This window comes from Monodelphis domestica, chromosome 8 (assembly GCF_027887165.1).
Source record: "Monodelphis domestica isolate mMonDom1 chromosome 8, mMonDom1.pri, whole genome shotgun sequence".
NCBI classification, from domain to species: Eukaryota; Metazoa; Chordata; class Mammalia; order Didelphimorphia; family Didelphidae; genus Monodelphis; species Monodelphis domestica.
In genome coordinates, this window is record NC_077234.1 from 40,337,317 (window position 1) to 40,352,380 (window position 15,064).

At 37.4% G+C, this 15,064-nt stretch overlaps 1 long non-coding RNA gene across 1 annotated transcript; it reads left to right on the forward strand.

Moving 5' to 3' along the window:
* The first annotated feature begins 37 nt into the window (after positions 1-37).
* On the forward strand, positions 38-1,677 carry LOC130455924 (uncharacterized). The gene is made up of 2 exons (XR_008914199.1): positions 38-220; positions 1,421-1,677. It is a non-coding gene; the product is annotated as an uncharacterized LOC130455924 (long non-coding RNA).
* The last annotated feature ends 13,387 nt before the right edge of the window (positions 1,678-15,064 follow it).

A 15,064-nucleotide genomic window follows, 5' to 3' on the forward strand; every position in this document is an offset into this window, starting at 1 on the left:
GTCTTGGGTTCAAATTCCAACTGACATGTATCCCTAGGTAACTTTGAAAAAGCTGCTTAATCTTTCTCAGACTCAGTTTCTACTGAGAAAAAAGATGGTCTGTGAGGTCTCCTATACCACTTAACTCTGTGATTCTATGATAGCATGCAGATTTGATCACTTAATTTGCCAAAATCTCTGATAGATCTATTGTCCCTTCAGGATCCCCAGCCATACCCCAGTAAGCAAACCATGCCAGCCTTCAGTTGATGCTGTCATCTCCAAAGTGTAAATGCAGCCCCATTAAGGACACCTGTGTTACAATTTTACAAATTTATCCCTGCCAGAAGCTGCCTGCAAGCTTTATAGGGGAGTGATGGAGAGAGTTTATTTCAAGAAATGGAAGTTAGCTTCACTAAAATTACAAAATGCCTATATTTGCATTGCTCTAGCCATCACCCAAACCCCCTGTTGTCAGACTCTTAAAGAGCCTTTCTTTTAGGAGCATCCCAGACAAACCCTCCAAGCCCGGATGGAACTAATTATTTATCTTCCATAGCACTTGTCAGAGCATCTCTTGCCTGTCTCCCTCTGACACTTTCTACCCAGAAACATTTCATTTGAAATGAGAAATTAGTGAGGACAACAGACATGACTTTGTTCCTCAAGTCATGATTGGGTCTCCTGTGACTCGGTCATTTTTGGTTTTGTTGACAGACTGTTTGCCCCGCTCCCGGCAGCCCTTGGAAGTTTTGCTTCCCAGGTTCCCAGGAACCCATGTATATGTCCTGGAAGGGAAAGCTACAAAGATAAAGTTTTCCATAGTGGGGCAGCAGGAAATCAAAATACTGGTCTTCAAAGACCTCAAATACTCTCCCTGCTCTGAAGGAAAGAAATCCCACTCAGAAGCATTGTTGCCTTAAATGCAGATTAGGGAGAGTCAGCTAGGATGGGATTTGGTTGTTCTGATTATGCTGATTTCTGTATTTAAAGGGACTGAATTTTTGAAAAGGCATTTAAAATGGCATAAGTAGCCTACGTTCCTTGGCATTCAGTAAGTTAGAGGAATGGGCTTCCCCCCCATCCTCTTTAGCTTTTGGATTTCCAGAGCTCAATGGCTGGGGTTCTCCTAACTAATACTATCACATACACACACTATAGAAATGAGACTCGTAAACATATATATGTACATATTTATACATACACACATGCATGTCTCTGTGAAAAATACATACATATACCTGCATGTAAAGCTTCTCAAGTTTGCAGATAACTTGTCCTGGGTCACAGCCAAATATTTTAGGCAGTACTTGAACTCAGGTCTTCCTAACTTCAATGAATGCAGTGCTACATCCATTGTGGCACTTAGTTTTCTTCATGTAAGCACAAATGTTCCTTAGCTACCAGGTTATACAATATAAAAGCTAAAATTTTTTTTTAGGAGAGGTTCTTGATATTTATTGAAAGACTGTTCTCCATCTTCCCTACCTGATCCACATTGCACATCCTCTCTTTGATGGTCTGCCTTGCTGCTCTTCAGGTTGCAGGAGGAATAATGCTGAGATAATCAGGGATGGACCAACTCTTCCTCTTCTTCATGTTTCCTCTTTTGGTTCAGAATCTATCTGGTGACTCCATGGTCTGCAAGTTTCCTTGGCTCCATATGTTTTGAAAGGAAATTAAATAAGACTTCTCTAAGGCAGAACAGAACTGGTCTTTTTTAACGCAACCCATTTTTACAAGGTCATGCACTTGGAGAAAATCCCTAAATACATTCTATATTATAGATAGAATACGTTCTATCTATAGAAATAAAACCAAATAAAACTATTTTCTTCCCTCACTTCCTTCCTTCCTTCCTTCCTTCCTTCCTTCCTTCCTTCCTTCCTTCCTTCTTTCCTTCCTTCCTTCCTTCCTTCCTCCCTTCCTTATTTCCTTCCTCCCTTCCTTCCTCCCTTCCTTATTTCCTTCCTCCCTTCCTTCCTCCCTTCCTTATTTCCTTATTTCCTTCCTTCCTTCCTTCCTTCCTTCCTTCCTTCCTTCCTTCCTTCCTTCCTTCCTTCCTTCCTTCCTTCCTTCCTTCCTTCCTTCCTTCCTTCCTTCCTTCCTTCCTTCCTTCCTTCCTTCCTTCTTTCCTTCCTTCCTTCCTTCCTTCTTCCTTCCTTCCTTCCTTCCTTCCTTCCTTCCTTCCTTCCTTCTCTTTCTTTTTCTTCTCATATTATATTCAGACCAATATGAGAGAAGCCAGGATGGCAATCACATATTAAAGAAAGAAAGTGTCTAATAGAACAGATGGAAGAACAGAGGAACTAGCTCCAAGCTAACTCAGATTCAATGACATAAATTAGAGAAGAGAGACACTTATTAGGTTAGCTTCCCTCTGTCTATGGTTGCCTTTACAATGGACATAGGACAAAATGGTCTCAGAGATGATTTGTTGACTCACTCAAATTAAGTTTTCGCAGAGAAATAAGAGAAGTTATAATGGGTAAGTTGAGTTAAGTTAAAATAATTTGTAGTGGATAGAGGAGCTGGCTTCAGCAAAAGGAAGACCTCACTTCAAGCCAAGCTTCTGAATATAAAGATTGACCCTAGGCAAACTGTCAGAAGTCTCAATGTCCCTGTAAACAGCACTCTAAAACCTTAAAGGTACCAACATGCATTGCTACAGGGGGTTTATTCTCCACCAGTTTCTTATACCAATAATGACATAGATCCAGTTCCTTTTTCCATCTCTATACTGATCCTCTAAAAATGGAACGAACAATAATGCTTACAATCTGTCTTTGAATGGACACTAAATACCAATTACAAGGCAGAAGAATAGTAAAAGGTGGGCAATTATGATTAAGTGACTTACCCAGGGTCACACAGCTAGGAAGCATCTGCAGTCCAATTTAAAGCTTGATCCTCTTTTCTCTAGACTTGGCTCTCTGTTCATTGATTTACCTACCTGCCCTCTATCTTTATCCTTACTGAGAAATGTTGTGCCATATGGAGTTTACACATGAAATATAAATGACGTTTGTGATCTCCAACACCGCAGATGCCAGTTTCTCCAGACCTGATTCACAAATTGATAATCATGGATTTCATTCTAGAAGGACCTTTCAGAAGTCATCTAGCCCCGCACTCCCATTTTGTGGATAAAGAAACCTAGGCTCCAAGAAGTTTCATGACTTGATCAAGGTTATATAGTGGCAAAGGCAGAATTTTGAACCCAAGCCCTCTGTTTCCACATTTATCATTTTTTCCACTATAATAAACTGCCACATATTTAAGTAGTGATTTCAATTCTTCATTAATAAGTCATTGAAATTCAATGGAGCTCCAGGAAGCATACATTCAGACACAGGGATAAAAACTAGACTTGCAATTTCACTGGTGGAAAAACTCTCCAGACAAGGAAATTCTTTTCATTAGTGCAAGTTATTTGTTCCTATTCTCCAGCTTAGCCTTAAGAGAGTTGACTGGAAAATAAAGATGCAATTACTTGCCCAGGGTCATACAGCAAGTAATGGTTAGAAGCAGGAGGAGAATCTGGTTATCCTGATTCTAGGACCAGCTCTCCAATACTCTAACATACTTTTTCAAGTATTCCTAAATTGTGGCAGTTGCTATATCTGTAAATATTTTCCCATTATTTTAAAACACATCTTTAAACAAGGAAAATAAAAGAGTTCTAATATGCCAATTTATTGTTACCACATCCCTTAAATTCCATCTCCAATAGAAAATTTTTCAATCTTTGTCCTACTTTACCTCTTTATTGTTTTTGATACTGTTGGTCTCTTCTTAAATACTCTCTTCTCCCTTGACTTCTGTGTACTATTTTCTCATGCTTCTCCCTGGCTTTTTGAGAACTATTTCATCATCTGTCTCCATCCTCCCAAATTTAGATTTTCTCCCTATTTCTGTCTTGGGCTTTCTTGTTTTTTTGTTTTGTTTTGTTTTTCTGGTCACATTCTTTCCCTAGGCAATCTTACCCACTCAAGTGGATTTAATTATAACCGCTTCTTTATGTATGATTAATAGAACTCTAGATATAACCATAACCTCTTTCTTGATCATCAGTACTGTATCTCCATTTACCTATCAGATATTTCCAGCTATATGTCTCAAAGACTTTTCAAATTCAACATGTCCAAAACTGAATTAATTCATTCATTCATTCCATACTAAATTCATCCTTCCTCAAAATTACAGATGCTACAAACCTCCCACTTAATGCTGAAAGTAGTGGTATTCTCCAGTCTTCATTCTATCTCATTCCCCTTATTAAATAGTTTGTGAATTCTTATTAGTACTGCTTCCATTATATATTCAGAATCTCTTCTCTCAATTCGCACATCTACCATGCTCAGTCTAGCCCTCATTATCACTTTCCTTTTCCCTCTTGAATATTTCTGCCTTATACCTTTTCATCCTGCTTAATCTTTGATTTTCTTCATCATCTTTGATTTTGCTCTACTTTTGAACCAGAAGTAGAACCCAGACCTCGGCATTGTACTCTTTCAAATTGACCTCAATATCCAATACATCTTCAGAAAATCAAACTCAGAGCTACTTCACTTGATCAAATTCATCTAAGAAACCTATCTAATTCTCTAATCATTCTTGTTTGACTGTAGTTCTGCTAGCATTCTTCCACTCAAGGTGGAAGGTGTACTTATTCTTCCATTATGAAAAAAAGTAGATTTTTATCAGATTAAGTGAATAGGGGAAACGGGGGGAGGAAGTCTTAAAAATAATGGGTGGTAATAAAATCATGTCTAATCCCAATACTCAGAAAATGGGGATGCTTCAAATTACTTAAAACTAGTGAGATACTTCTCTTTACTGCAGTCCTTATGAAAAGACTTTCCTCTGCAAATCAATCTATCGTCCTGTGGTGTAAAAACAGTTTAGCAAAAAATCACAATCATTATTTTCATTGCAAAATAATATTTCATATAGATCCTCCATATACTATTATTTATGCAAGACAGGATTCTGATTGCATAAAGCCCAAGAATTTCACAGCCTCTTAAGTAAGCTCTATAGATAATGAGAAATCAGTCAGTCAAGAGCATTTGGTAGACATTTACTATTTTCCACATCCTGAGTTAAGTGTTGGGGATACAAAGAAATGCAAAAATACCCCCTGCCTTCAGGAAGCTTATATTATAATAAGGCTTTAAGGATTTTTTGTTTCCTGTAGAACCTGGGATTTGAACTAAATCTTGATGGAAGCCAGTAAAGCTCTAGATCTATGATCCACATATCTCTCTCTTTGGGTAGGGAAATGGAACTCATTCTTTGTTATCAAGAGTTTGTGAGAATTCAGCATATTCTTCTTAATGCCAGTATTACAACTGTCATGAGGAAGTGACTTAGAGTCATTTCCAAGCCTCAAAATCAACTTAAAATAACTCTCCTGGGAAGAAATATGTATCACATGATGCCTTCAAAAGATAGATGAAAATAGATCATGTTCCAAGCCTTTTCCATATGATCTCAGATAAACATTTACATATGTTAATTCTATATGCTTCATAAACTCTGGCAGAAGGAAATGCAGCTCCTAAATAGACACATTATTATATAATTGCCTTATTTCCTGATACATATTGGGTGTGATTATTTCAGAAAACATACCAAGGGAAATCATATTTATCTCCAATAAATACATCCTGTATATTTTCAATGAACTGGTATAGATGACTATAATAATTTAAAAGCACATATGGTTTAAAGAAAAAAAAAACAAATTGCCAAGGGCTAGGGAGAAAAATGACTTTTAATTTCTTGTGTGTTCTTCCTGAGCTGGAACAGAACACCCAATTGCCAGGGGCTTTCACACCTCTTCATTAGTGTCATTAACAATTCTTCATCTGCTTCCAGAATTTGTAAAAACCATAGAGAGCTGTCAGGGAGATTGCAAATCAAATGTAACTCCTGCTCCAATGTTATGAAAGAGATTCACTAATGAGCCATTTTAAGGTCTTTTGTGTGCAGAGGGGAGTGGGTTGCAGAGTCCACATTAATACCCAGTAGACAATTCTAATCTTAAGATCATCCTCTTTTTCTTTCACTTTTGCCCTTCCATTAAAATGATGAAAAATGTGATAATGATAGTTGTATTGATGTAAATCCTTTCAAGCACAGAACCCTTTACAGATATGACTTTGCCCATCATTCATCTTGATTACCTTCCTTTCTCCCTTGGGTGCAAAAGTCTTCTATATTTCTAGGAAGCTGTGATCTCATGTATCTAGGCATTCACTCCATTGAGGAGATTAGAATCTATCCATTCCTGCTTAGGCTGTGTAGCTCTTGTCCTTATCCTACCATGAGGTTATTACACAAGAATCTTGAGTCATTCCTCAATTTCTCATGGCATCATGAGGATAACATCAGATCGTATGAACTGCTCCTTGATAATTCCTTGCTCTTGGCATGTGTAGTTTTTTTTCACTCATGTATTTCTTTAAGGGTATCTTTTGCACTGCTCCTTTGTCATTATTTATAAGGTCTCCTGCTCTTACCCACCACATGCCACTCCATTGTCCACTGGGTGGCATTCATTTTCCATTCATCAGAGACATTATTTTCCAATGACTTGAAATCAAATAACAATAGATATCAGCTATGCTCCTTTTGCCTTGAAGAAAATTCCCTTTGCCAGAGAGAAGAGGGAGAAGATGGATTTCCATGACATTCAGTGGAGAAAGCATTAGAATTGCAGTCATAAAGACCTGAGTTCAAACCCTATCTCAGAGCCTCATTCTATAATTCTGAATAAATCACTTAATTTCTCTGGGTCTCAGTTTCCTTATCTTCAGAATGAAGGATTTGAATCTAGTAGTTTTTAACGTAAAAACTCAAAATAGCTACAAATCAAAATGTGATTTATTATTTTGTTGGTTATCTAGATTTAAGAATGCTAACAATGCAGATTAAATTTAAAAGTATATGTGTAAATTTCCCTCCCAGAAAGCTTAGGTTGATCAACAACCATTAGCATAGTCCTGTGCTGCTCTATGGCTTGAATTCAGCTGGAATTTAGCAGAAGGATCAGTGAATGAAATCATCATGATATTAGAGGCTTGGTGGTCAGTAGGTAATGATGATGATGATGAAAATAATAATATTACCGTCAGGTAACAATGATGATGATGGAAATAATAATAATAATAATAACTGACATTTATATATAACACTTTAATTTTTTTCAAAGTATTTTACATTCATTATCTCAGTTGAGCCTCATAATGGCCATGATGACACCTTTAGAATGGCGATAAAATTATATGTTGTTTTTCGAATTGATGTATATTTTTAGACATCTATAGCTTTTTGAGTAGATTATGTCTGAGTTGTAGTAACAGTACTTTTAAGAACCATCTTCAGCCTTTCTTCTAATTTTATGTTGATTTTGGCAAATGGACAGATCATTGGACCTAGAATCTGGAAGAAATTAGTTGATATTTAGCCTTAGATATTTACTAGCTGTATGACCTTGAGCAAGTAATTTCATATCTATCTACTTGTTTCCTCAGTTAAGACAGAGATAATTATACTTTCTTTCTAGCTTTCCTGAAAGATATCTATAAAGAGCTCTGCAAAATTAAAAACCTTATAAATGCTAGCTTAATTATCATCATCATCAACATCATTATTATGTTATTGTTATTTTCATTGATCTTCCTTTTGCTTCTTTATTCAATAAACACCAGTAACTCCCTATTAGTTCTGAGATAAAATACATAGACCTTTGGCTTTACGAGTTTTTCATCGGTAGTCCCTTTCTTCCTTCCTTCTTTTCCATTTTCCTTACGGTCTACTCCCCTCTCATGTACTCTGTGGTCCAATGACACTGGGCTCCTTGAAGTTTCTCATACATGACACTCCATTTCCCAATTGAGAATACTCACTGGCTCTCTCTCATCCCTCCTCCAGATTTCCCTGACTTCCTTCAGGTCTCAGGTAACATCCTACACTCTCCTTAATATTAATATTAATGCTTTTCCTCTACTGAAAATTTCCAGCTTATCCTACATCTCTTGCTGGTCCACATTTATAATAGAAGCATCGTATTGCCTTTCTGTGTAACTCTAGGGTTTAGCACACAGTAGGAACTTAAGCAAATGCTTATTCACTGACACTGCGTGAAGCTTCTAAGTAGTTTGCAAGGCAATATCCTCTTAGTTTTCTTAATCGTTAATGTGAATTTTAAGCACATTTATATTCTTTCACCATTCTGCCTTATGCTGACTCACCTCCAAGCCATGAAGTACCACAATGTCATTTTAACTCCTGCTCAGAGGTACCCATTAAGCTCTTCCTAGAGCTTCTCAATCCCTTCCCTCTGCAGCAGACAGGGGCACATAAATTGGATTCCTCCCGATGGTGCTGCTTTTGTTTATCCTCTTCACAGACAGTAAAAAAAAAAATAGTGATGCTTCTATTTTGAAAAGAGGATTGCGGATTATGTAGTGGCAGAATTAAACCATGTATTGATAAAATTAAGGAAATTTCTCTCCAAGACAAATATGTAAATCACTCTTCATCAGAAAAGGGATTAACTTTATCTGATAACTACTCTACAAGAGAATTTAGCTGGAGACAATTTTAAAATTAAACTTTATTTTTTCAAGGATGTACTTCCTCTCTCCTCTGCCTTTCCTTTTTCCCAAAAATATTAGGGGTGGGGAAAAACGGGAAGAACATCATCCTCTGCTAAAGAATTGAATTTTTGAGTAAAACAAATTAAAACTCTTGAATTTTCCAGGAAATATAGATAAGATACATACATACACATGTATGCATTTCTACACATATGTACATACATGTATTATATACATATCTGTGTGGAAATAGACACATAAACACACATATTCTTGTATATGTGTATAAATTTGTATGTGTGTATATACTATTATGCAACAATGCAAATCCCAAATCACAACATTATGCAACATCATCACACAATAAAACTAAGTCCCAAACCACACATTTATTTTTTTAATGGGTTGGTTTAGAGCTATAAAACTTGAAAATTTCAACAGTGACACATTAAAATCAGAAGCGAATGAATGTGGAGGCGCTGTTTTCTTGTTTTCTTTACACATGTTGAATGCTTAAGAAACACATAAATAGTCGTGTTGTTCCTGACCTCTGGCTACTGCACAGCCTATATAAACTCTCACTGGTGGTGTGGAGGGAAAACACATGGATACCAACCAGCCCTCCTCCTTCTCTCCTCATCCACCAGAACAGAGACAATCAATATAGCAGTTTACTTTGAAAATAAGCACCTGGAGGGGGGCAGCTGGGTAGTTCTGTGGATTGAGAGCCATGCCTAGAGATGGGAGGTCCTGGGTTCAAATCTGACCTCAGACTGTTCCCAGCTGTGTGACCCTGGACAAGTCACTTAACCCCCATTGCCTAGCCCTTATCACTCTTCTGCCTTGGAACCAATACACAGTATTGATTCCAAGATGGAAGGTAAGGGTTTAAAGAAAGAAAGAAAGAAAGAAAGGAAGAAAGAAAGAAAGAAAGAAAGAAAGAAAGAAAGAAAGAAAGAAAGAAAGAAAGAAAGAAAGAAAGAAAGAAAGAAAGAAAGAAAGAAAGAAAGAAAGAAGGAAAAAAAAGGACCTGGAGTTTGCTTGTGGAAATAGGGAAAGAGTTTCAGTTTATGAGATATAAATTAGCAGTTTTCCTTCTCTTTTAAAAAATCACATATAAACACATGGGAAATACAAACTATAGTCAAATCATTGCTTAATTTATTAATTAGGTTAGCAGAAATTTACATTTCCAAAACAAGTTTAGTGCAGAACTGACTCCACACATATCTATGTAAATGTTATGGATATGCATGTCTACACATATGTACACGAATAACAAAATGTATGTGTCTATTTGTGCTTCTCTTATAGGAGAGTGAATAGCCTGTTTTATCACAAGTCCTCTGGAATTCTGTTCTATCATTACATGGAGGAGAGTTTTTAAGACTTTCAGTTTTAATTGTGTTTACAAGATCATGGTTATTACACAAATTGTTCTCCTGGTTCTGCTCACGTCACTCTTCGTTAGTTCATACCAGTCTCTCCAGGTTTCTCTGGAACCATCTCCTGGATTATTTCTGACAGTGCAGTAGTATTTGATCTGTCCTATTGTTAGTCATTCCCCAAATGAGGGCACCCCGTCAGTTTCCAATATTTTCTTACTGTAAACAAAGATGCTATATTTTTGGTTCATTTGGGTTCTTTTCTTTCCTTTTTATCTTTTTGAAGTGTCTTAGCACTTTCTAACAGTAATTCACATATCCTGCAGAAGGGCATAGAAGACATAGTCCAAAGGGAGATGAGTCAGGAAGAACAAAAGACAGAGTACAGCAAAAAATGTTGAGAAAAGAACTAGAGGCTGCAGCTTGGAGAGAAGGAAAGGGAAGGAAGTCCTAGTGGGCGGAACCCTATCTATGATATTTATTAGCTACAAGCCAATGGGTAAATCACATCACATCTTTGAGGCTCAGTTTCATCATCTGTTAATTAGGAAGAAATAAGTGGAAGATACAAAGAAGGAAATGTTTTATAACAATTAGTGCTATCAAAGGGGGATAACCTTAGGCAATGATATCACACTGCTTTTTGAACATTTCAAACAAAGGCAGAGAACATTTCGGGTATTTTATGGAATAGTTTCTTATTCAGATGAAGGTAAAATACACCAGTCTTTGGGTTCCCTTTCCACTCCGAAGTTCTGGGTCTGAATTTGGAACTGAGCCAAAGTTTAGACTAGACATGATGGTTCTCATATCCTTCTTGTGCTTCCAGGTTTATAGGGTCAATGTGGAAGGGTTGTGTGAGCAAAGAAGCACAATGCTTTTGGAGAGAAAGAAGGGAAGGTCATTTTTGAGATAAGGGACAGTGAATGTTTGGGTTTTTTGAGAATGAAGCATATAGTTTTGCCTCTAGCATGTTAATTAGGCATTCAACAAGCATTTATTAAGTAATTACTATGTGCTAAGTGCAGAAGATACTAAGGCAAAAGAATCCCTGCTCTCAAGGAGTTCAGCTTTTAAGGGGAAGGTTGTAAGGAAAGATGCAAACCAATATGTTAAATATATCATATATGTAATATATGTGTATGTACATAAACCATACATACAAATACAAGGGGAGAGAGAGAGAGAGAGAGAGAGAGAGAGAGAGAGAGAGAGAGAGAGAGAGAGAGAGAGAGAGAGAGAGAAAGAGAGAGAGAGAAAGAGAGAGAGAGAAAGAGAGAGAGAGAGAGAGAGAGAGAGAGAGAGAGAGAGAGAGAGAGAGAGAGAGAGAGAGAGAGAGAGAGTATAAGACAACCTGAAAGAGAAAGTCATTAATAATGACCTGGATGAGAGAGGAATATAAATCATTTCCTAAAGAGAGTAAGATTTGAGTTGAGTCTTGAAGTGGAAGTCTAGGGAAACTAAGAAGTTGAGATGAGAAAGGAGAGCATTGCAGGCTTGGTTAGCATCAGAAGAGTTATGGAATGGATGACCATTTGTAATGAACAGCTGGAAGATCAGAAAGTTAGGAGGGATCCTGATTATGAAAAGATTTAGATTGAAACAGAATTTTGTTTTATTCTATAAATAAATAGTGTCACACGAGTTTATTGAACAGGAGGTGAAATCAACAGACCTATACTTTAAGAAAATTTCTTTGGCAGCTTAGTGGAGGATGAATTAGAATGAAGAGAGATTGAAGCAGAGAGACTATTCAGGATGTTATTACAATAGTCCAAGAGAAGTACAATGAGGGCTTAATCTTCAGTGGTGATTGCATGAGGGGAAAGAGACAAATCTGTGCTAGAGATGTCATGGAAGTTGAAATGATTACTTAGTAACAGATTGGATATGTGGAATGAGTACAAAAAAAGGAAGTCAAATATGGCACTGGAGTTCTCATCCTGGATGAATAGGAACACAGTTCTATCTCTAGCAATAATAGGAAAGTACAGAGGACCGGATGGTTTTGGGGAAGTTAATAAATTCCATTTTGAACATTTTGAGTCTGAGATGTTCAAAAATATTTATTGAAAGCTGCTTCTAATAGGAGAGTTTTCAAATTGTCTCTTTCAAAACCAATCCTTTGGGACCTCTCCAGATCTTCTCTTCCCTCTGCTTCCTAGACTCTGGAAATCCTTCTGATTCCCACCCTCATCATCACCCAGAATTTTGAACTCCATCCCTAAGTCATCCAGCTCTGAAAGATGAGTTTTCACTGATTTTGCTTAGAAGGTGGTTGCCATTGGACTTTGAGCAAATATTCATATCATGCTGTTAAAGATGCCCTTCACTCGCTGATGTCCCCCTCCCATTTATGAATTGTCTTTATTTGAATATAAGTCACCAAAGGGCTGAGTCTATCTTGTTTTGTATATGTGTGTGGGTGAGACCATAACTTGGCATAGCACCTGGCACATAGTGAGTCCTTAGTAGGTCTTCTAACTCTATGTCTCTAAGGGTTGATTTTAGCCCAAGAGAAAGACCAGGATGAGAAATATGGATATGGTAATTTACCATCTGTATAGAGATGGCCATTGAACCCGGAGGAACTGATGACATCAATAAGGGAAAGAGTATGAAGGAAAATGAGAACTGAGTCCAGGTTGTATTCTTAGGCATATGTATGAAGAAGTAACAAAAGAGACTGAGAAGGAGTGATCAGAGAGGCAAGGAAGAAAACCAAAGGAGAGCTGAGTTATAAATATTTAGAGGGAAAACAAGGTTCATCTTGAGAAGGGAATCAAATGTGTTAAAGGTTACAGATAGTTCTAGAAGGATAAAGACTGAGCAAATGAACTCATTAGTAAGTTTGGAAAACCCAATTGCAGTTGAGTTTTGAAAATGGATGTCAAGTTCAAAGGGCAGTAAGGAACTGGGTGAGGGGCTTACATGAAGATGTCATTCTAGACATCATGGAAATCATGGAAATTACATAGAAATGGAACTGGAAGGAACCTTCAATATCATCTAATAGAACTCCTTCACCTATTACAAATCTAGATAGTATTTGCATTTTAACATTTTATTTGTGGACTGAAATCTTTGCCTTCTTTTAAATTAATTTTTTGAATATGATAATAGGTAAAAGAAGCATTTGTATGCTAATACAAACCCAAGTCCTTCCAACTCCAGGACTACCACTCTATCAATTATACTACCTAGCTGTCCCAGGACTCTATCTTCTAATTATTTCTATTACCCATAGACCCTTGCCATTCTTAGCATAGACAGGGCTTCTGACTTAAGTAGTTTGGGCCTTTTTTCCCATTAGGAAAATTATTCCCAAAATATTAGTTTTTGCCTTGTAAGGATAAACAATAAGGGATAGAAAAATATTATAGAGTGTCTTTAACAGGAAAGAAGGAAAATTTAGATGCAAACCCTTTGAGAAGATTCTGGAAGGAGAAGTTTAAAGCTTTTGCAGTGGAATGAATATGCCTGAAGCAGGAGGTAGAAGATCTGGGTTCTGTCCTCATTCCATCAGCCTCTGGCTGTGTCCTGGGGCAATTACTTTACCCTCTATCTCTTGGTTTTCTTGTTTCTAAAATGAAGAACTAGATCACTGGGACCAAATTCAGATAGAAATGGAGGTGTCGGCGCCATAAATGACAATCCCTGAAAGCCTCACTCATCCTGACTTAGTTTTAAAATTTATGTGTTCCTCTATTTTTGTTTTGCTAAATATTTCCCAATTGCATTTTAATCTGGTTTGGACTGCACTCAGGAGTGTCGTGGGCTGCATGTGGCCTCCAGGTCATGTATTTGACACCTCTGGGTTAGATGATTCCTAAATTCCTTCTTGGCACTAAAACAAATATGAATTAGTGTAGAAACCTGTTGAAAATAAATTAAATTCCATCTTTGCAATTTACACCACCAGTGTGACCTTGGATCAGTCATTTAATCTTTTGCGGCCTGACTTCCTTCATAGGTTAGGTGTAAGGACTAGATTAGATAAACTTTAAGGCCCCTATTAGCTTTAAATCCTATGATCTTGACTTTAAGAAGGAAAGGAGGAGAGAGTCATGGCAGACATTTTCAAGATTTTGAAGGACCGCCACCTATTTGAAGTTTTAAATGTGTTTTTTTTTTCTTCCTACTTAGCACTAGAGAAAAGGAGAATAATGTGTAGAACTGGTAAAGGCAAAGAACAGAGGACAAAAAATATTATCAATAACTATCTAAAAGTGGAATGAGATTCTTTGGGAACATCTTAGATTTAGAAATGGAGGCAGGTAGGTGGTTCGGTGGCTAGAGTACTGATCCAGGGCTCAGGAAGCCTCCTCCTCCTTAGTTCAAATCTAGCCTCAGACATAATGGTTGTGTGATAACAGGAGAATCACTTCCCCCTGTTTGCCTCAGTTTCCTCATTTGTAAAACAAGATGGAGAAGGCAATGGCCAACCATTCCAGTATCTTTGCTAAGACAATCCCAGTCAGAGTTACAAAAAAGTCATTATGTGGCTAAAACAAGTCCACAATAACAGATTTAGAAATAGAAGAGACTTCTGCAATGATCAGATCCAGTGCAGCCTTCTATTTTTATGGGTGAAACAGAGTTTTCCTCAAGTTGATGAGTTTATGAGATGGGATTTGAAAGTAGGTCTTTCACACTCCAGATCTAGCCCTCCATTCACTTCAATCCTTCAATCGACATTTCTGTATGTATGTAGAGGATCTCCTCAAAAGAGAGGAATCCCTTCAATGGAGACCTTCTAGCTTCTGTTGAATACCCATTTGTTGGATAAGTGATTGGAAGGATTCTTGCCTAGAGCAGTTTTGATCAGTGACTGCCCAGCTTCCTATCCAAGGCTTCATGAGCCTTGTCCTTGGCTTCTGGGAGGTCTCCACAACTCCTGTATACACCTGTCTGTTCTCAGCAATCAAAACAGAAGGCAGTACAGACTAAAAGGCAATTCCATCAATACTGAGCTAAGGGGACCCCTTCTGCCTCATGCATTAGTTAATGTCTTGGGTTCCTGGAAGACCTGAGTTCAAACTTCACCTTAAGTGCTTTGTATCACCATTTTACTGAGCAAATAAATCAACT